General features: G+C 38.3%; 1 protein-coding gene across 17 annotated transcripts in view; it reads left to right on the plus strand.

The window, feature by feature from the left end:
- The window catches only part of ANK2 (ankyrin 2), a 710,689-nt gene that overhangs the window by 109,803 nt on the left and 579,101 nt on the right, over nucleotides 1-21,785 (plus strand). For 16 of the 17 annotated variants that reach the window (XM_060105137.1, XM_060105190.1, XM_060105143.1 and 13 more), the window contains exon 1: nucleotides 2,495-2,660. The exons of the other annotated variant lie outside the window; for it this stretch is intronic. The gene's annotated coding sequence lies outside the window, so the exon portion shown is untranslated. Of the gene's footprint in view, nucleotides 1-2,494; nucleotides 2,661-21,785 lie in introns of those variants that run through there. 17 annotated transcript variants of the gene reach the window in all.

Genomic DNA, 21,785 nt, shown 5'->3' on the forward strand with positions numbered 1-21,785 from the left:
AATTATGTTTATAAAGTTAAAGGTGAGCAAACTGCCAAGGAACTAAACAAAAGGACATTTCTTAAGTAGAAAAATATATCATTTTCATTTTCTTGTATCTTAGTTTATTAATATGCTTTTTCCTACAGAATAACCAAAAACATTTTAGCTTTGTTTTTTTTTAAATTTAATTTAATTAATTTATTTAAATATAGCAGGTTCTTATTAGTTATCTGTTTTATACATATTGGTGTACATATGTGAATCCCAATCTCCCAATTCATCTCCCCACCCCACCCCCAACACTTTCCCCCCTTGGTGTCCATACGTTTGTTCTCTACATCTGTGTTTCTATTTCTGCCCTGCAAACCAGTTCATCTGTACCATTTTTCTAGATTCCACATATATGCATTAATATACGATATTTTTTTCTCTCTTTCTGACTTCACTCTGTATGACAGTCTCTAGGTCTCTACAAATGACCCAATATTGTTCCTTTTTATGGCTAATATTCCGTTGTATATATGTGCCACATCTTCTTTATCCATTCATCTGTGGATGGACACTTAGGTTGCTTCCACGTCCTGGCTATTATAAATAGAGCTGCAATGAACATTGTGGTACATGACTCTTTTTGAATTATGGTTTTCTCAGGGTATATGCCCAGTAGTGGGATTGCTGGATCATACGGTAATTCTATTTTTAGTTCTTTAAGGAACCTCCATATTGTTCTCCATAGTGGCTGTATCAATTTACATTCCCACCAATAGTGCAGGAGGGTTCCCTTTTCTCCACACCCTCTCCAGCATTTGTTGTTTGTAGATTTTCTGATGATACCCATTCTAACCGCTGTGAGGTGATACCTCATTGTAGTTTTACCTTGCATTTCTCTAATAATTAGTGATGTTGAGCAGCTTTTCAACTTTGTTCTTTATATTTAAAGTGGACTGTATTGTTTTCTTATGCATTTATTAAAGCCATAATATCAATGATTAGATAGTATCTACATATCCTCTTTGTTATGGAAACAATCTAATCTAATAACAATCTTTATCTATATAATTATTAATCTAATAATCTATTTGTTATTTTATATGTAATATTTAAGTTATCTATTTGTTTTGCATCAAACTTGTGATGTTTACCCCTGAGAAGATTACCTGGTTGCTTGTGACTATGGAATTCGATATGAGATTCCATGAGGCAAGTAATTTCCATTTGATCTCTATTGGGAATAAGCCACATAAAGAATAAAACTGTTTGAGTCAATTCATTTATTCTTACTACTTACTGAACACCTATTATGTTTAAATCACTGTAAATAATACTGAGGTACATGGCATTCAATGGGTTTCTAAGCTGCTTAGGGAGCTCCTCTTTCCACATAAATATCTGAAATGCAGTTGATTAACCAAATTCACAGGAAGTAATATAGTTAAAGCAGACAGAGTGAATTCTCCTCTTGATTAGGGAAGAATACATTTCTGGCCCTTGCTGCCTAGCTTGGCTATGATTTTGCTTCATAAAAGCTTAATAATTTTGGTTATTCTTACCTTAAAGGTTATGTTTATCCCCATTTATCATAATGAAATTAGGGTAGAACATGGTTTTGTTATCAGCCGTCAGGTTCAGTATTCGACACAGAACATATCATAAAAAGCCTTCATAAAGCTATTACTTCCACAACATATTACAGAAATAGAATTAGAAGCCCTGTGCCAAATTAAAAAAAACTTGAAGCTATGCGTATTGTTCAAATATTCACCCCCCAATTTAATATTCCCCCCTTGTGCTGGGTACCTAACAGGTGATCAATAAATGGTTACTGAATGAATGAACACAAGCAAGAATAGATCATCCTGACTTTCTACCTACTTACCTCTCTGTCCGTCTAGATCTACAAGTCTATTTCTGTTGGACTGTATATGAGTGCCCTCATGGTGGAATTATTGTAATTGGCACTGAGTCTAGTGGTTGCCTCCCTGAGATCTTCTTCCATGAACTAACATCAGTGGTGCCTAGCTTATAAAATCTACACAAAACCCACTGCTATTTTATGATATATATAATATCATATATAATATACATGATGATTTACAGAAACATGGGGGAGGTGGTGGTGATTTGCAGATGAAATCACCCCCCTGGTATTGGCATCTTGACAGTGGCTCATTCCTCACCTTCCCTGAACCAGGTGTGGAAGTCCAGTTAATTCCCATATAACTGATAAATTCTGGCTGCAAACGAATCCAAGTGCTTTCTTACTTATTTTTTCCTTCTGTTAGAAACAGAAGGAATCAGGCAAAAAAAACAAAAAAACAAAAAAACCACATTTTGTGAGAAAACAACAGTTCCTTACTCTGTACCACCTGCTTAAAGGCAAGCTAAAGGCACCCAAATGATGCAACCCATGAGTGTGGAAGAGGCTGGCCGATGGGCTGTCACGTCTGGCTGATCTGATGTCAGAGCAGATCATGTGGTGCTCTGTGGGCAGCTGGGACTGGCCCGCCGAAAGCACATGGATTACAGTCTGAGGCTGTAATGGGAAAGTCGGCTCCTGGGCTACTGTCTGCTAGACATCAGCTTGCTGGGAAGCTGAGGGCTCTCCGATTTGCCCCTCTCCGGGACCCCTCCTGCTGCGTGACTCACGGGTGCCTTGCTGAGAGAAGCTGCTGCTCCCAGTAAGTGCTTAAAGAAGGTCTTTATTCAGAGCATTTTGGAAGCAGAAAGGAAGCACTGGTGTTGATGGGGGTTTCTGGAAGCCCTTTGTAAAACACTCTCCCGGATCTGGGCTGGGCAGCATTGCTTTCTGTGCCATCCTGGAGTTCATAGGCAGCACTGATGTGCAAACGTCCCCCAGCCCTGATTTCTGTTTGTTCTCCACGTGATGTGTCTTTCTGAATTTCATTTTCTATTTTTGTAATTGTAGGGTAGATTTGTTAGAGCTTGTTAAAGCGAATTGATTTCAGATTCACAGACCCATGAGTGGACTTGGTATTCTCTGTATGGTAAGCAGGGAGAGGGGAAAAAGGGTGGTGGCTCTCTTGGTCAGAATCACTGCTTCTCTTAAGATATTGGCTGTGTCTGTGCTGGATAAATATTTAGTGGTTGCCGCCTCTTTTCTGCTTTGGGTGAGTGGGTGGTGAGAGAGGAAGGAGGGTAAACCAGCAGTGAGGAGCATGTAGATTTTGGTAGTTAGTGGTAAATTGCATTTTTTTAATGGTCTAATTTATATTAGGTGGGGTCAGCTGGCAGAACAGGTGCCGGTAGTGGAAGAATGATGGAGCTCTCTCCCCTTTTTCCCAGCAAGCAAATTGTTGCCTGCTTCAAAAGCCCAATTAAAGAGCAGTAAGTGCCAGAGCGCAGATTTCTAAGCACTGCTTTTTGGTTTTTTGCTGGTAACAAGCATCATCTCCCCACACTCATGCATCAGAAGAGATCCTCACCTTGGCAATGTTTAGGTGTGGGCTTTTTGGAGAGCAAGGGAGTAAATTCAATAACATCTTACTGTTTCTCCTGGGCATATGACACTAAATTTGTTTTAGAGATAAGTGAAAATAAGTGTGTGTGGTTGGAAGGGACCTTAAAGGGAAATTTAGGAGAACAAATTGTTTCTTTGCCTTAGTACTTTTCTATGAAAACTTGACAGAGTTTTAGGTCAAGGTATAGGATGTCCACTTGAAAGACAATAGCAAATAAATAATTAGGCTATATCTTTATGCACTGTAAAATATTTATTTCTTTTTTGTTTTATTTTGAGGGATAACCCTAGTCTTTTCTGTGAGTCTCTGCACAAACTGTAGGCTTTGGGGCCAAAGGCCGGTTCCAGAAACATGTAGCCACTGAAGAAACTTTTGGGTGGGAAAGATGGTGAGATGGGAGCAAAGAAAGTAAGCTGAGATGAGGTCTATTCTTTTTTATAGCCTTTTGCAATAGATGATTTAAGTCACAGAACATCAAACAACAGACAAGAGCTTGCCCCACCCATAGTGCTGTGAACATGGATTATTCACTTGCCATTTTATTCCACTAAATCGCATGAGCACTCAGTGCAGAAAGGGTTCCAATTCATCCTGTGAGCTCTGTGGAATAGAGTACAAACCAAATCAAATGAAGCATAGAAAAATGAGCTTCCCCCTGTCCTGCCCCACCCTACCTTGTCCTCCTTCCATATTGTTGAGTGAAGGCAGATTTATGCTGGAAAGGGCCCTATCACTGCTTGTAAATTTGTGAGTTATTTCAGAGACGCTGACAAAGGGCAGAGGAAATGCAGCTGGTACTCTGCCGGGGGGGGGGGGGGGCGGAGAGAATAGGTGAGCCCAGTGTGAGGAATGTTTTCAGAGGTATTACTGACCCAGCCCTCTCTCTCTGCCTTCTCTGACCAGCCTGGGACCACACCCCCTTTTCTGGCCATGTGCCAAACACCATCTCTCTCTGAGGGGAAGCCTGATGAAGGGATGTCCATGCTTGGGCGTGTTGATTCCTTGGATAGAAACTTGAGGAGCCCTCATCTCTCTGTAAGCAAACAAGTCTGGCTTCTCAGGGTAGAGATTCCATTTATGGGAGTTTTAGAATTTCTTTTCTTCAAAAATTAATACACTGCTATGAAAAGAAATGGAAGAAAAGTTACCCATTTCCCCATCTCATTCGCACAAGCTCCGTTTACTGTCTTTCTGTTCCCTTGTCTTAATCATTACTTTGGGCAGGTTATGATTAATGCAGAGAGGCCATCTATACCCCATACTTCTTTTCAGGGAAGACATGCGCAGTTAGGAACTTAGAGCTGAACAAACCTTAAGGACTGACAGTTCACTGACAGAGGGGGAAACTGGCCAGAGTTATACATGTGATGAGTGACAGAATCAGGACCAGAACCTAGATCTCAGTGCACCTCCGCAGTCACATAACTTAAGGAAAGAGTATTTTCCTACAAACTTAGGTGTTTTTTCAATTTCAGGTTCTTTTTCTTTTTCTTTAGCTATGGTATTGCTGGAATAGTAAAACCATTGCCATTTCACTTGCCTAAGAATATCTTGGAATAGGTTGGAAAGTCCTTAAAGAAAAAATTAAGTTTCTTTTTCTTAGGGGCGTGGCATGTATATATTCTTTGCAGGTCATGTGATGAGATCTCAAATACCTGATCATTAGTTTTCCAATCTTGCAGTACCGGAAATGAGGACCACCCTAATTACTAAAGGGATTATTGTTCAGTTTTGGCAAATCAAATACCACAAGATCATTTAGAAGCTTCTTCCCATTTGGGTAGTTTTTGGAGTGATATTAATATTCTTTGTTTATGCAGGCCCTATTTATGGTGACATATAAGGGATGTTTAATTCAAAATAAAGTTTCAGCTTGACCTCCTCTCAGATTACTGCTAGACCCCAAAGAGATTTCAAAAAATATTTACTGATTGAGTGATAGAACATACAGAATACTACAGTGCCTGCTTATGAGTATAATGAAATTTAAAATGTAACACAATGTTATGCTGTTCCTTAATGGTATTAGAATGCCCATCTGTAAATTATTCAGTCTAATTTTAGTCAGGGTGAGATGCACATATTTGTTTGAAATCAATATAAATATGAATAAATGTCACATGTAATTTGTCTGTGTTAATGCTATTTGTAAAAGCAATAAACCCATAATTAGCTTGGGTGTTGTTTAATTACATTTTTTGGAAACCTTGACTACAATACAGAGGCCCTCTGATTATATCCTTAATGTGCAATAATCAGTTTCTACTGGTCCAGTGAGGGCATCTTTTCATTCTAGATGTTAAACTATAGTGATATATTGGGAGAAATTAGTTCTGGTAGCTTTGAGTGGTTTCAACAAGAATAATTGGAACACTGTTCTAAAGAGCCTGCACACTCTAGCTTAGAAACAAATGGCTGCATGTGTGACATTTCTAAATGGTGACATAGTCAAGGAACCCTCTGATTTTTTTATTTTCAGCTTCAGGTTATGGAGGGGGGAAAAAAACAGAAAAGGGAAATTAGGCATTAATGTTCCTACTGTGGAGAGACAAAGACTCCAAATAAAGGTACCACTTATTTTAAAAAGATGTAACTTAAGAGGAAATCCCCCCCCCCCAAAAAAAAACGATGTTCACCAGAGCCTCAGTACAGTGCATAGCTGCTGTCCTGGTTGTAAATTTCACTCTTAGGTCTTGGGTGCCTTTAACTGGTTCCATTTAGGCTGAAAGCACAAGAAAATACCTCTTGTGGTAAACAAAGCAACAGATTTAAGTTAATGCTAATGTGTTCACAGCCAGAGCCAAAAGCTTTTCAGGGTTATTATAACACACTGGGCTCTTAGCCCATCCATCTAAATGTCTAAAGTAGACTAAAGTTATGGATCGGTCCATTGTATACACCATCCCACATGAGAGCCAGATGCTACTGTTTACTGTGCTAGTAACTCTGCCAGCTTCAATGTGAAATCTGAGATTGCAGTTTGGGGTCCATGGAAGTTATAGATTGATTTTTCTGATCATGAATTCAAGCTTCTACACTCCAGTCTGTTTTAATTAATGCTGCTTTTTAGAACAATCTCTTAAACCTAATTTACACCCAACTCTCTAAACTGTTTAGATGGAGGGCTTCCTTGTGAAAACTGTTTATTGTCTTTTGGGCTTTGGGTTTGGTGTAGGTCTTCAGCATACTTTTGTCCTTTGTCTTGAGCATGGAAAAGAAGGCATGAAGATCTATTGCACAACACTCCATTTGAAAGCACCACTACATCACAGCCTTTGAGAAGACTGGGTAGAAAAACAGTTCTGTGTATACTGATTTAGAAAAAGACTATCTACTGTCCTCAGTTGTAAAGACAATTCTATCATTCAAGACTCAGTATTGGGTTTTACTGACTCAGTTAGATCCTTTATTTTAATTTGACCTCATTTGATTTGTGCCTTTTTATCATATTTTGAGGAAGTATCATAAGCAATAATAATAATAACAATAGCAATTACCACGTGCTCAGCACTTCCCATATGCTATACCTGGTACCAACATTTCATTTATTTATGGACATTTCACAGATGGTAAGGTAAACTTGCACCAAAGCACATGACTTGTTAGCTGAGATTCCAGCCGGGTCTTTCGAAGTCTAAAGTGCTTTCTCTTATAACTTATGCTTATTGTTTCAACTATAGATTTCTATCGAGCTTTGTACACAAACTAAAAGGTTGTGACAAAGCCCTTTTTATCTACATACAACACAGATTTGGTAACGGGGGGGATGTTGATTTACAGATGAGGAGGGAATACCTTTATTTTAGGTAAGATTTCGTTGTGTTAATGAATCATGGTGTGATATGGTTGAAAGGTATGGGGAATGCTTAGAAGTAATACTTACCCGCTTGTTAGTTCTACTTTCAGTATCTAGAAGACAGTCCCCATAGCAAGTTCCTAATGAAAATGTAATTTAACAAAATTTTGCATTACAGGTCCTTCTTATTAAAAGGGTAGCTCTTTTAGCTTTATCCAAAACATGGTAGACTTTACTGTAAAGTTTTGCAATGATTAAGGACTTCCTAAAGGTAATCAATGTAATTTAATGCACTAATACAATTATTTCACAGAACGATATTACTAAATATCTAAAAAAGCACATTATCATATTTGTTATATTTTCCTCCTTTTGTATATTAGTTCACGTCCCCGAACTTGGGTAGTCAGTTGCCCGCATAGCTTAGATTTCTTTAAGTTCCTTGAGAGAGAGGCCGACTTTTACCTTTGCCTTCTCAGCTGGGCACAGTAGCTGGTACAGGATGTTGCTTGTTCACAAAATTGCCATCCACTCAGAGGCCAGCTCTCTAAAGGTGTAAGCTTAGTGGTTGAAACTTCAAAGTAGGATTTCTTTGACTTCTTAAGAGAATATATTGTAGAAAAACAGAAAAAATCTAAGTAATCCAAACTGAACTGCTTGTGCCTTGGTTTTTAGCAAAGCAATTTGACAAATCCTTTCATGCTAGCCATTCAGAATACCTACCCATTGTTGCAGGTTTTGTTTGTGACACTTGAAAGTATACCCTTAAATGTGCTATTCAAGTGTTAATGAAAGATAGGTTCCAGAAAGTTTTACATATTAGATCTTTTTTCTCATCTTGGTGTTGAAACATCAACTCTGCCATTCATAACTTTTCCTCATAACTCAGTATTATTGGGTTTTATAATAAAAGAAACATTAAACCGTCCCTAATGAAGAATGAAGCTGATTTACAAAGTAGATTTTGCATGATTTTACAGTCACACAACTATTATGTTTTGTCCAGAAAAGACTATTATTTCTCCATGTTGTATATTTTATGCTTACTAAAACTGTTGGTATATATAAAAGCATATTCTTTCTAGTTGCAAAGTTACTTGTGGAGCAATACGGCAGAATTTTAAACTCCTCATCCTGATATTATATGGTATTTAATTTCAGAATAAACTGAATCCTGTAAGAACATTTGGCCCAGATGTTACTAAAAATAATTGTTGCTCTAAAGTTTCACACAGGGAATAACATTCCATGATTTTCTATTTGTTATGTACTCTGGCTTCATTTTCCATTTGGGATTGCAAAGAAGAAATTTAGAAAAAAAATATTTAAAAAGGAGATGCCTTGGTGCTTTATAAGCTCCCAATATGCTGCCTCAGTTAAATCTAAATTGTTGCTGTAAAGGGACAACTATATATTTTTGTGCTTAGGCACTAATCTGTTTAAATTATTTAAAATTTAATTTTGAAAAAAGACAAATCCCCCCTAATGACAGCTAGACTGGTATATGTTAGTTGATCAACACTTAGCTAGGTTGCAAGGGCAGAAAATGATCTGTAGCAGCTGGATTGTAATACAGGGCTCATTTGGATGTGGGACAGTTTTGAAAGGTGGTCTTGCTTTCAACTTAACCACCAGAGAAATAAACAGAGAGGCTTTGCTCTACTGAGGAAACACTGGAACATAGAAATATAAAAAGGTTTGAACCAGAATAAGCCAAACATGAGGTAATAAGTAAGGGAGATAACAATAAGCTGAAGTGGCAATCTTTTAGACCATAGTAGCTTGAAAACCCAGAACACAATATTGGATTAAACAGATGGCTGGAGATTTCTGATTTTAGAGATATCAGAGCAATTTTCCAACATAAATCTGGTAGGATACCAAAGTTAGATTCGTTTAAGCTGTGACTGATAATCACAATTAATGATTAGTTTTGATGATACATGATACACCAGGTGTCTATACATAGTTTTTTTTTAAATTTATGAATGATTCATGTTTTTGAATATATAATATACAACCCTAAATTCAAAACATACAAAAGGATAAATATATCTTCTTCCTTCCCCTGTGCTCTAGTTCCCCTCCTCAGAGACAACCACTGTTTTTAGTTCCATGTGTATTTTCTGGTTGTATTTCATGAATTTCTCTCTCTCTATATATATATACATATATATATATGTATATATATGTATATATGTACACACACATATCTCTATATCTTGTTAAACACAAATTGTGGCATAGTACATACACTATTCTGTGTCTTTTTTCACTTAATATGTCTTGAGCATTTTTCCATATCAGTACATACAAAGTTCCTTATTTTTTAAGCAAGTGTTTTATTATGAAAAATTTCAAACATACACAAAATTAGCGTGTATAACCCCCCCCAGATATCTATTATCCAGCTTCAACATACATATTATATTTTGACAATCTTACTGTATGTTAGAAAATATTAAGAGATTATCATTAATTTTGTTCCATGTGATATTGGCTTAGTTGTTATGTGAAAAAGAAAAACTCCTTATTGATTAGTGATACATGTTGATATATTTATGAGTGAAATGATATGTTGTCTGATGTTTGAGATTTACTGTAAAATATACAAGAAAAGATATGTGTGGGAGGAATAGCTTGAATCAAGATAAGCAAAATGTTGAAGTTGGATGAATGCAGATTCATTGTATTATTTCTCTGCTATTGTATATGTTGGACAATTTCCTTAAGAATACCTTTGCTAATCTGGTTTCAACTATAGCTCTCCTTTTTTCTCAGGAGTGTTTTAAAATTAATCCAAGATATCATGTAATTTCACCCATAAATACTTTAGTATGTATTCCTAAGACATACTGAACAAAAACCCACTACAATGCCATTATCACATCTCAGAAAATTAATATTTTTTAATAATCTAAAATCCAGTCTATTTTTCAATTTCCCTAATTTTCTCAAAAATATCTTTTTAAAGTTGTTTTGTTTAAATTAAAAGTCAAATATGTCCACATATGGCATCCATTAACACTTTTAAACTTTAATAATTCTCTTCCTTAAAAAAAGGCTTCTATTCATTTAAGAAACTTAAGTTATTTATCTTGTAGAAGACTGAACCTTCTGGATTTGCCTGTTCCCTCCATGTGTTGTTCAACTTGTTCCTCTGTCCCTTGTATTTGAGGCTTGATTGGATTCAGATTGAATATTTTTGGCAAGAATCCTTCCTAGATGGTGCCTGCTGTTGCTGTGTTCTTGCTGCATCACCTTAAGAGGCTCATATGTCTCACATTTGATTTTGAGTGATTCAAAGATTGAGCAGAGGATTTGGGTGGTGTCAATCTGATCTGCCTATTGTAAAGCTTCCCATCAACATTTTATCTAATGTTTTTGGCATCCAGTGTTTATTACTGCCTCAGTCCATTATTCCATTTGGGGTTGCAAAATGATTTTCTAGTTCTCCATTCATTTTTGCATTTATTGCAAAACAAAGAAGTTCCCCATATCAACTTTTTGATTAGTCTAAGTACAGCTGGCTTATTCTTTTAAAGACCATATAGCATTTTACTGTATCATAATTTAACTGGTCCCTATTTATGGATATTTAGAGTGTTTCTTTTGCTATTTCTTGGATTAAATATTTTTTCATACTGTATTTACTATTCATTATACATACATAAGCATATGAGAAAACTATAGAATTTAAAGATATTTATATTTTAATAGAGAAATAATTATTGGATTTTTTACTTTCTGAGTGTTAGTTTAGTATAAACATAAGAGTTAGAGTCACACAGACATGTATTTTAACCCTGGATCACTTATTAATCACATGACCTTGAGCAACTTACTTATCCTTTCTAAGCCTCATTCTCTTCATTCATATATCGGGAATAACAGTAATATCCAATTCCTGATTTTATTTAATCTTTGAAACAAACTATCAAAATGCTTGGTACAGTGCTTACTACATAGTAAGTGCTCAGTAAGATGAACTTAAACATTTGAGGGTTAAATGAAATAGCACATGCAAAGTCCATTGGACAGCCCCTGGCAAATAGATGCTCAATACGTAGTGCTACTTTTCTCCCTTTCTTCACTTTTCCCCCCAATCTGAGCAGTAATGATTGTTCTTTTTCCAACTGTTTTCAGGAATGAAAAAATAAAAACCAAAAAGTCTTAGCTCCTCTGAGCCTTTTGCTGAGAGACCATTGTATCACTCTAGTATTAGCCTTGATGGAGACCCACCTAGAAGTTCTGGGCTGCAGCTTCCTGTCGCGGAAGCCTGGCTACATACAGAGATATTGCTTTTCAGGTTGTCTCAGTCCAAAAAAAGAACAGATAGAATGCAAACAACACTAAGTTCTAACCATGACCAGTAGAAATAGAGTGTTCCTCTCCTCTGCCTTGCTATCCCTGCCCAAATAGAACCATGACAAATTAACATTCCCATCAAACATTACTCTAGAATAAATGCAGTTTGCCTGAAAGTTGATACGCTAAATTATTTTTGCTAGCAACTCATGCGAATGACTATTTCTCCTGTGCTCTTGGCATTCCTCTTTCCCATGTATTCTTCATCTTAGTGAGGTTTTCATCTTAGCTTTATTCCTCTGCTTTCCCCTATCAAATCATGGCCACTCGTCCCTCTTTCCCCTAGGGATTTAGGCTTCTTGCATCTCCTCTCCTTACATTCTGCTCTAATCTTTCAATTCTCAGAAGCACCATCTGTCCATGAAGTAAGGAGACATTTTGCACAATTCCTTTGTTCATGTGATTGGATAAAACTGGCCTTTCTCAGCATTACCTCATTTCTTTTCCCCATGTTCCTACAGAATAGCTGACAAGCACTTTTCTCTCACTGGTCCCAGGTTTCTTAGATATACAGAATGCAGAAAGGTTAAGTGATTTGAAATGATATGCCAAAGATAATAACGGAGTCAGCCCTGCAGACTGGATGAGGATGGTTGGCTCCCTGATGCCAGGATCAGGCTATTTTCAATGAAATCTGCCGAAGGAGCACACACATATTTTAGTAACAGTCTGGAAAACAAGAGGTACTTTTGGTAATTCTAGTGATACTCTTCTTTGACAGAAAGATACCATGAATGTGTGCTGAGTCTTTAAAGAGTGGTGAGGCTAAATATTTTGCCAAATTTGAATGACTTTTAAGTATTAAGGTGTGGTTTTGGTTAAGATGACTGCCATTTGGTATATTAATTGAGATTTGGAGTATCACAAGCTCTCATAGAATGGCTTTGCTACTTAAATGAAAAATAGGGGCTTCCCTGGTGGTGCAGTGGTTGGGAGTCCGCCTGCCGATGCAGGGGATGCGGGTTTGTGCCCCGGTCCGGGAGGATCCCACATGCCGCGGAGCGGCTGGGCCCGTGATCCATGGCCGCTGAGCCTGTGCGTCCGAGGCCTGTGATCCACAACGGGAGAGGCCACAACAGTGAGAGGCCCGCGTACCGCAAAAATAAATAAATAAAGTATAAAGCAGAGGAAAGAAGGTCAAGAACACAGAGGCCGCTTATTTTTTCAGTCACTTTATGATTAATCCATGACAAGTTAGTTCAGATGTCAGTGATCAATTTTAAGCAGGAATGACCCATGTCCGTTCTTCAATCAAAAAATTTCTAGGGCTTCCCTGGTGGCGCAGTGGTTGAGAGTCCGCCTGCCGATGCAGGGGACACGGGTTTGTGCCCCGGTCCGGGAAGATCCCACATGCCATGGAGCGGCTGGGCCCGTGAGCCAGGGCCGCTGAGCCTGCGCCTCCGGAGCCTGTGCTCCGCAACGGGAGAGGCCACAACAGTGAGAGGCCCGTGTACCACAAAAAAAAAAAAAAAAAAAAAAAATTCTATACCTAGGATGAAGGATGACTTAAAAAATTATATGTAGAAGTTGAAATTTTGTCTTGTACATTCTCTGTACCTGGAACTCCTAAAGAGGAAAACCTCTTAAAAATGTCAACTTGTGATCTTTCTCTGCTAGGTTTGCACTCCTCTATGTGTTGGGCAATAGATTGTTTCTCCCATCTATGAAGGACAAGTGTTATTCCTCCTGCTCTCACTCATTCATGTAACAATAATTTTATTAAGCAACTACTAAGTGCTAGATCTGGTGGTACAAAGACAAATAAGATGCAGTCCTGCTCTAACAGCTGGCACTAGGTTAAGCATCTCTGCCTGGAACAGGCAGGGTTTCCCAGAGTGTGGTCTGTGGCCTCTCCTGGGGCCCTACCTCAGCTACCAAGTCAGAATCTCAGGATAGGGTGAGGAATCTGCATTTTCATCAGATGATTCTCATGCATTGGTCCAGAGCATAGTAGGAATAAGGTGGTTAAGGGGGAGAGTAACAGCCAGCATGCAGTGCAGCACATCCCTCAGAGAGAGCTTTCTTTCCACTCAGCATTCATATTTCTGGGAGGCTCCACAGAAGGGGAACACCTTGCCTGGCTTGACGGAGCTTCCCTTGGAAGGGGTAAGCTGAGTGCTGGTGTAAAGGCTTCTGGGAATGGTATGAGTTCTGTCCTCCAGAAAGTCTTAGTCCTGGATCAAGGGGCAGATTCTTGGTTGGGTCAGGAGTGGTGGTGGTGGGGATAAGGGCCAAGGGCTTGTACCCGTAGAGGGTCCATAATTTAGTCCCTGGAATGTTCAAGGGGAGAATATAGCTGGCAACTAATATTCTGAAGATTCATTTAAGAACAGAAAAATGTAGAGGTAAAACCATAAGAGCTAGTACATATGCAATATCTTGTTATACGTAGGTGCTTAGAAGCACTTGACATATATTAATTCATTCAATCCCAACAACCTTATGAGTAACTGTGTTAGTACTATTGTCCTCATTTTACAGATGAAGAAACAGGAAGGTTGAGCAATGCTCAAAGTCCCCTAGAAGACCCAGGATTCCAACACAGATAAGTGTAGTACAGAAGGTTAGCTCATTACCACTGCAGTCAGCTGCCTCTTAGAAGCAGCGTCATGTAAAATGGTAAAGCGGAAGAGCACACCTTTCATACTGTTCTACTTGAGCATTGATTTCTTCAGCTTTTCACCAAGTAATATCCTCCCTCCTCCATGGGCCACACAAAGAACACTTCTGGAAGCCCTGACAGCTGCCCTCTTTTTTTTTTTTTTTTTTTTTTGGTGGTACGCGGGCCTCTCACTGTTGTGGCCTCTCCCGTTGCGGAGCACAGGCTCCGGACGCGCAGGCTCAGTGGCCATGGCTCACGGGCCCAGCCGCTCCGTGGCATGTGGGATCCTCCCGGACCGGGGCACGAACCCATGTCCCCTGCATCGGCAGGAGGACTCTCAACCACTGCGCCACCAGGGAAGTCCCCAGCTGCCCTCTTAAATGCTTTTAGGACTGGCTTCGGTTTTAGAGAAGAAATTACATGCTTCTTTTTGTTGTTACTTTACAATCTAGATGCATGTGAAAATCCCTGTTACAGAAGATGTGGTCCTTCACTTCACTGCCTGAGTGAAGACTGGATGCACTCTTTTTAGAGATTAAGGCCTCAACATCTTAGTCTTTAAGCAAGTGTGTGATACAAAACAAAACAAAACCAACCAAACAAAAAACCCCCCAAACTCACAGTGCATATTTAGAAGGCTGAACAACCTTTCAGTTTCTTTTATTTTTAATTTTTTTTTAGCTTCTTTTATTTGATTTTAATATCAGATTGAGTATCTAAAAGCTTTCATGTTGTGTGTTCAGTAACATGGCTAATTATTAACAAGTTTAAAAAATGTTAACAAGGAAAAATACTTTTGAACTCTGTCTGAGCTTCTGACATGGAGAGTTATTTGACTTGAGTTCTTATTCAGGAGCTATTTAACATTTTTACATATTGTGCCAGCTGACAGAGACCTGGCTTACAAACAGATCTGGAGTTGTCTTGAATCAGAAGGAAACTGGTGAACTGAGATGGCTCTCTTTTTTTCTGTAGGATGAGGAACAAGAGGCCTGCCGTTTCTTGGAAATTTTGCCCAGTAGTCTGGCAATGTAGACATCTTCCTGGCCTCCTTGTTGGAAGAATTACACCCACAAAACATAATCCAACACTGACCAAATCATTCTTAGGTGTAGGTTTGCTGCATAAACACTTATCCCTGCATTCATCAATACCCTTGCGTAACTGGTTCAGCTCTTGCAGCTTTACAGAAGGGCATGGTTATTTCTGACTATGAAAAGATGCATGAACTTCTGATAGACCCCACTGAATATCCAAACCCAAATTATTTTATTAATTTCAACTAATTGTTTTCCATTAAAATAAGAAGTGCTTCTTATAAAAAATTCAATAGAAGAAATATTTGAAGTAAAAGGTGAGTGACCCTCAACCCCCAATTATTTTCAGTGTTCACAGATATCTGGTGCTTCTCTTAAAACCATTTTTCCACCAAAGAAAACAATAGTTTAAGCTGCTGAAAGCTAGAGTTATGATTCATAAGAGTTATTTAAAATTTTTTGACTATTAAGAGACTATATTAATTTCTTATTGCTGCTGTAATAAATTTCCACAAATTTACTGGCTTAAAACAACATAAATGTATTACCTTAGAGTCTGGAGATCAGCCGTCCCAAGTGGGTTTCACTGGGTTGAAACCAAGGTGTTGGCAGGGTTGTGATTCCTCTGAAGGCTCTAGGGGAGAATTTGTTTCCTTGTCTTGTCCGCATTCTAGAGGCTGCCTGCATTTCTTGGCTCCTGACCCCATCCTCCATATTCAAAAAACATCACTCCAGCCTCCGGTTCTGTCATCACATCACCTTCTCCCTTGTTGATCTACTTGCCTCCCTCATAAGGATCCTTGGGGTTACACTGGGTCCATCTGGATAATCTCTCATCTCAAAATCCCTAGCTTCATCACACATGCAAGGTCCCTTTTGCCATCTGTGGTGACATTCACAGGTTATAGGGATTAGGATGTGGACATCTTGTGGTGGAGGCATTACTTAGCTACCACAGAGATATATGACGCTGATTTGCTCAGGGATTTTGTGTGGGAGAAATTCATATTAAATTAGCACGTCTCCCTCAACTCTTCTTTCTGTTTTCATCCAAATACCAGAAGCTCCATTAAGGTCTCACATTTGATTTATATGAGAACACCTGACAGTGATGTGAAGTGGGCCCTAGAGCAACATTTACCAAACTGGCGCTCTAGTGGCCCATGAAATGTTAAAGATGCTCTGTGTTAAAAATTGTACTGAGGGAGTTCCCTGGAGGTCCAGTGGTTAGAACTCCATGCTTTCACTGCCGTGGCCCAAGGTTCAATCCCTAGTCTGGAAACTAAGATCCTGCAAGCCACTTTATGCAGCCAAAAAAAAAAAAAAAAAAAATAGTGTTCTGAGTCAAATAAGATTGAAATATTCAATACATTGTATGCTCCTTCCCACTCACCTTCCTCTTTTTTTTTTTTTTAACATCTTTATTGGAGTATAATTGCTTTCCAATGGTGTGTTAGTTTCTGCTGTACAACAAAGTGAATCAGCTATACATATACATATCATCCTCATATCTCCTCCTTCTTGCGTCTCCCTCCCACCCTCCCTATCCCACCCCTCTAGGTGGTCACAAAGCACCAAGCTGATCTCCCTGTGCTATGTGGCTGCTTCCCACTAGCTATCTATTATACATTTCTCACTCACCTTCCTCTTTAATACACATTAGCATATGGGAAAGCTACTGAGAATTCTTGCTATTGTCTATGATTCCAAATGTATTTTACAATGAAATATTTTTTCTCTTTATATATATATATATATTTTAAAAAAGAATGCTTATTAATGACCTTTTCAAGGATACCAATGTATCATGTTCACGAACTGTTGTTCTTAATGTGGTCTTTCATTCTAAAACTTAACTAACTATATTGCCCTGAATAAATAAATAAAATAAAAAGGGCATAGTGGAGCTGACTCTAAATATCTCCTAAATGACATTTTCCTATTTAATTCTGTCTCTACTACTTATGTGGAAGTTAGTTTATTTAGACTGTAAAGCAACCAACTTTCATAATTTAAATGAAAAACCTGATATTAAGAATAACTTAAGTTTCTGTTAATAAATATTTAGAATAATATTATGTGCATAAAATATTTTGTGACTATGACAACACAAACAAAATTGTTTTGAAAAGCAAGATAATGTCTTGATGTTTTTCAAGGTGTGTAGAAAAATTTACTACTGTGAATACTATTTCTGAATCGCTGGACTGGAATCCATTAGTTTAAAAATTATATTAATCTTTTCCCTATTTTGAGAAGACAGTTCCTCTGAAGGGGTCCAGAATGGTAACTGATAACTTATGTTGATTCACCTGAAACTTTCAACAGTGGTGTGAAGAGAGCTTTAGCCTCCTCTTCTGGGTTCATGGAAAGATGGTCCTTAGCATAGGTTGGCAATGCAATCTTTGTCAGATAAGACTTTCATTGCACTTTCTTATGACACTGATCACTTTTAATTATATATTATTAGTTGTATATTATGGCTTACCTGCACAAAGTAAAGTTCCTGAGGGTAGGAGCCACCAATATATCTGTCATGTGCCTGTTTCAGTGCTTTTCCCTTAGCAGGAACTGGACCAGTGTTTGTCAAATGAATGGCTCAATGAATGAATGAATGCATTAATTTAGGATGGAAATCCTAGCAATATCAAGTGTGTATGTCAATAATCCATCAGTTGATCCATCCATTTATATCCTTCCCTACTTAAAATTTGAGGAAACTTCCAAATATATATAGAGAGAATAAGGAAAATGCTAAATTAAAATTGGGTAAGACAATTAAGGCAAAGGAAAGATAAGAGCTGGAAAGTAAAATGGATTTAGGACTGAGCCTAGTTCTGAAAAATATATACCACAAAATCTTATGCATTTGTAAGGGGAGAACAGTAATTTGGTTCTAAGCTTACTGGAAACCTATGAAGGAAGCAGTTGGTTATTTGATTTTCAATATCTAGAAAATTATGATGTCAGTTGCTCACATGAAACAGTTATTCCTGGAATTAGGACCAGAGAGAAACTCTTCTTATGGTATAACAGAAGGAGTTTACTGTGTAATATAAAGAATAATGTATTCAGCTTATCTTTAAACACAGCGATGCATTTCAAAGAGAAATTTCTTATATTACCCTTGGTTTATACTGATAGCATCCCCACCATAACCTATATGAAGAGTAAAGCTGTAGAAAGGGATAAACAGTGGTTCATGAAATCCTGTGATTCAAAGGAAACTGCAACATAGCTTTCAAACATTTTTTGCAAAACCTGTACTTAGCAATAAATGTGTATAAAAAATTTCATTAGCAGGTAAAAGAAATGAATGTGGAATAATGTAAAATCTATTGCCTAGTATTAGAATAAATAAATTGTAATCAATTAATAGAATCAATTATCTGAAGATGGGGCTCAAATATTGATGAACATCATTTACTTTTTTTTTTTTAACTTTTCTCTCTATGTATAACTACAGAATACAGCAAATGGAACTAGTTATTAAACAACAGGGAAAATTCAGTTAAACAGAGAATATATTTCTTCCTTAGCCTGTAATTTAAGTTCCTTTTCAGTAGAAGGAAATGGACTCTAGTGAGAATTCACAGATACCAATTATCCCAGAAAATGATGACTTAAAAGGAAGGTGAGGATAGAAACCAATTAAAGAAGAACATGCACCTGGAGCCCTCTCTTGGGGATGGGAAAGTTGGATGGGAGTGTTGTAACTGCAGGGATGTGATAGATGGAAATAGCATGTCTTTTGGGAAATTGTGATGGAAAAACCATCACTCACTTCCCGCCTTATGTGCCCATGTGGATGTTATGTTGCCAGCTTGTAACAGAGGCAACACCAATGGCAGTTTGGAGATATTTGTCAACATGCAAAAATTTACTGAAGAGTTTACAAAAATGTGAATTCCCAAAAGTTATTGTTAAATCTTAGAGATTTTCTTGGGATGTTGTCTAACTATTGGAAGTTGTAAGGTTAGGATAAAACCTTACCCTGGCCTCCTCCCTCACTTCTGACTTACAGCGTTGGTGCTGGCAAGGGGAACCCATCAGATCTATCGATAGAATGGAAAATAAGCCTTCTTACTTGGTTTCTAATTCCTTTGAGTCACCATACATTTAGGAGTTTTAAGCCTGTATAAAATGACCGTCAAAATACTTTTTTCCATCTCTCTTCCCTTTTGTTTCTTTTTTTTTTTTTTTAAAGTTATTTGTTTTTGGCTGCGTTGGGTCTTTGTTGCTGCGCACGGGCTTTCTCTCATTGTGGTGAGTGGGGGTTACTCTTCATTGTGGTACACAGGCTTCTCATTGCGGTGGCTTCTCTTGTTTTAGAGCACGGGCTCTAGGCATGCAGGCTTCAGTAGTTGTGACACGCAGGCTCAGTATTTGTGGCACATGGGCTTAATTGCTCCGTGGCATGTGGGATTTTCCCAGACCAGGGCTCAAACTCGTGTCCCCTGAATTGGCAGGAGGATTCTTAACCACTGTGCCACCAGGGAAGCCCCCTCTTTACTTCTTGAAACAGTAGTCTTCCGCACCTCTATCTGCTTCCTTCCTTCCTATTAACTTTTAATAGGCTACTGCTTCACTGACTTTGTTCTGACCAAGAACAAAGATCATTTTGTTCTTCACCAAATTGATTAGCCTCTTTTAAATCTCCATCTTAGTTTTCCTCTGCCCCATTGTATATCTCTAAACCAGTCTTCTTCCTGTTCGAGGTACTCTCCTCTCTCTTGACCTTCTCCTACACCACGGCTGTTTCTTTTTGGTCTTGTAAAAGGGCCTTTCTTCACTTTTTAGAGATTGTTGTTCATGTTTGTGTTCCTTTAAGTTTTCTCTCTTCTTTTCTGGTGATCTCATTCATCCTGAGGTTTGAACTATATGCTGATGCCCCATGCATTAGTCAGAGTGAGGCTAAGCTGCTGTAACAAAGAGTTAGGTGCGTGATTCTGCTCCATCTGGTCACCCAGGATCTCAGTTTTCTTATCTCTTGTTGCTCCACCATCCCCTAAGGCACTGTCTTTATCTGCACCATCTGCAGTAGCCCAGTGGCACCATGTCTTTGTTCCAACACCCAGGAAGTGAAGGTCAAGAATTTCCAAAGGAAGTGATAAAGATATTGTACACAGTGTTTCTGCTGAAATTGCATTGATGAGGTTATAGTCTCCTGACCACCTGTAGCGTCAAGAGGGGCTGGGAAATGAGTGGCCATGTGCTCTGTGAAAACGGTGAGTTTAATAACTATGAGGAAGAAGGGGAGAAGGCAAAATGAGTGGTCCCTGCTAAATGAGTTGGTCAGCCCCACTCTCTTATGTACCACATTCATAGATCTGTCTACTTTGTGGTGCTTTTTTTTTTATGGTTCATTAGTTCTTTTTAAAAAATTTCAGCTTCATTGAGGTATAACTGACATATAAAATTATAAGATATTTAAAGTATACATTGTGGTGGTTTGATATACACTGTGAAAGAATTCCCCCATCTAATTAATTCACACATGTGATGTCTTCTTCTGCGTGTCCTGCAGACACCTCAGACTCAACATGTCAAAACGAAACAAGTGTGAACTAATTGTTTTCTCCAAGTCTACTCCTCTTACCAAACTTTCTCAGTCTTAGTTAGTGGTCATTACTATGTTGTTTGAACTAGAAAACTTAGTTATTCTTGATTTTTTTATTCCCCACAACAAATTTGCCACCAAGTTCTATATATTTTAATTATTGAATCCATCCTTCTACCACTGTCTGTGTCTATCCAGACCCTAAAAAGCTTTATCTTATATTATTTCTGAAGCCCCCTGACTGGTCTCCAGTCCAAAAGTTGTTTCCTTAGATGACTGTCCTCCCCACACAGCCACCATATTTATCTTTCTAAAGCACATATGGATGATTAAAAGTCTGTAGTGACCCTCCATTTGCTCCTGTGGGTTTTCTTTAAATGCAATTTTTAGAAGCGGAACCATTTTTTTTTCTTAAAATAAATCCTACCCCAAATTCCCCATATAAAAATATTCAGAACTTCTTATATGGGCATTGTCCTTAGAGTGTCATTTGAAAATTACTGGCCTCAGGATTTTAATTCAGATTACTTGCTGGTAAATAGAAGACCCTCACAATCCAGGCCCAGCTGACCTTCCCAAACTTACCTCTAGCCAGTATTTCCATCATCTTCTCTGCTCTAGTCACATGGCATTAATCACCCCTCTCACACACTTCAGGCCCTTGTGGGTCTGTGTTTGCTCTTGTTCCTTCAGTCCTGAGTGGTGCCTCCTTGTTGTACACTGGCCACACCGTTACTCACCTGAAAGGGCATGAGCTTTGGAGCTAGGCAGACTTGGATTCAGAGCCTCATCTGAGCCTTGGTTTCCTCATTTATGGGTTTAATAAGAGAATCTACATAAAATACCCAGGCCATAGGAGAACCTCAAAATGCCACTTCCTTCTCTCTCCTTCTTAAATGTCACTTCCGTATTGTGTGTGTGTGTGTGTGTGTGTGTGTGTGAGAGAGAGAGAATACTGCAG

The sequence above is a fragment of the Mesoplodon densirostris genome, chromosome 1, assembly GCF_025265405.1.
Source record: "Mesoplodon densirostris isolate mMesDen1 chromosome 1, mMesDen1 primary haplotype, whole genome shotgun sequence".
Taxonomy (NCBI): Eukaryota; Metazoa; Chordata; class Mammalia; order Artiodactyla; family Ziphiidae; genus Mesoplodon; species Mesoplodon densirostris.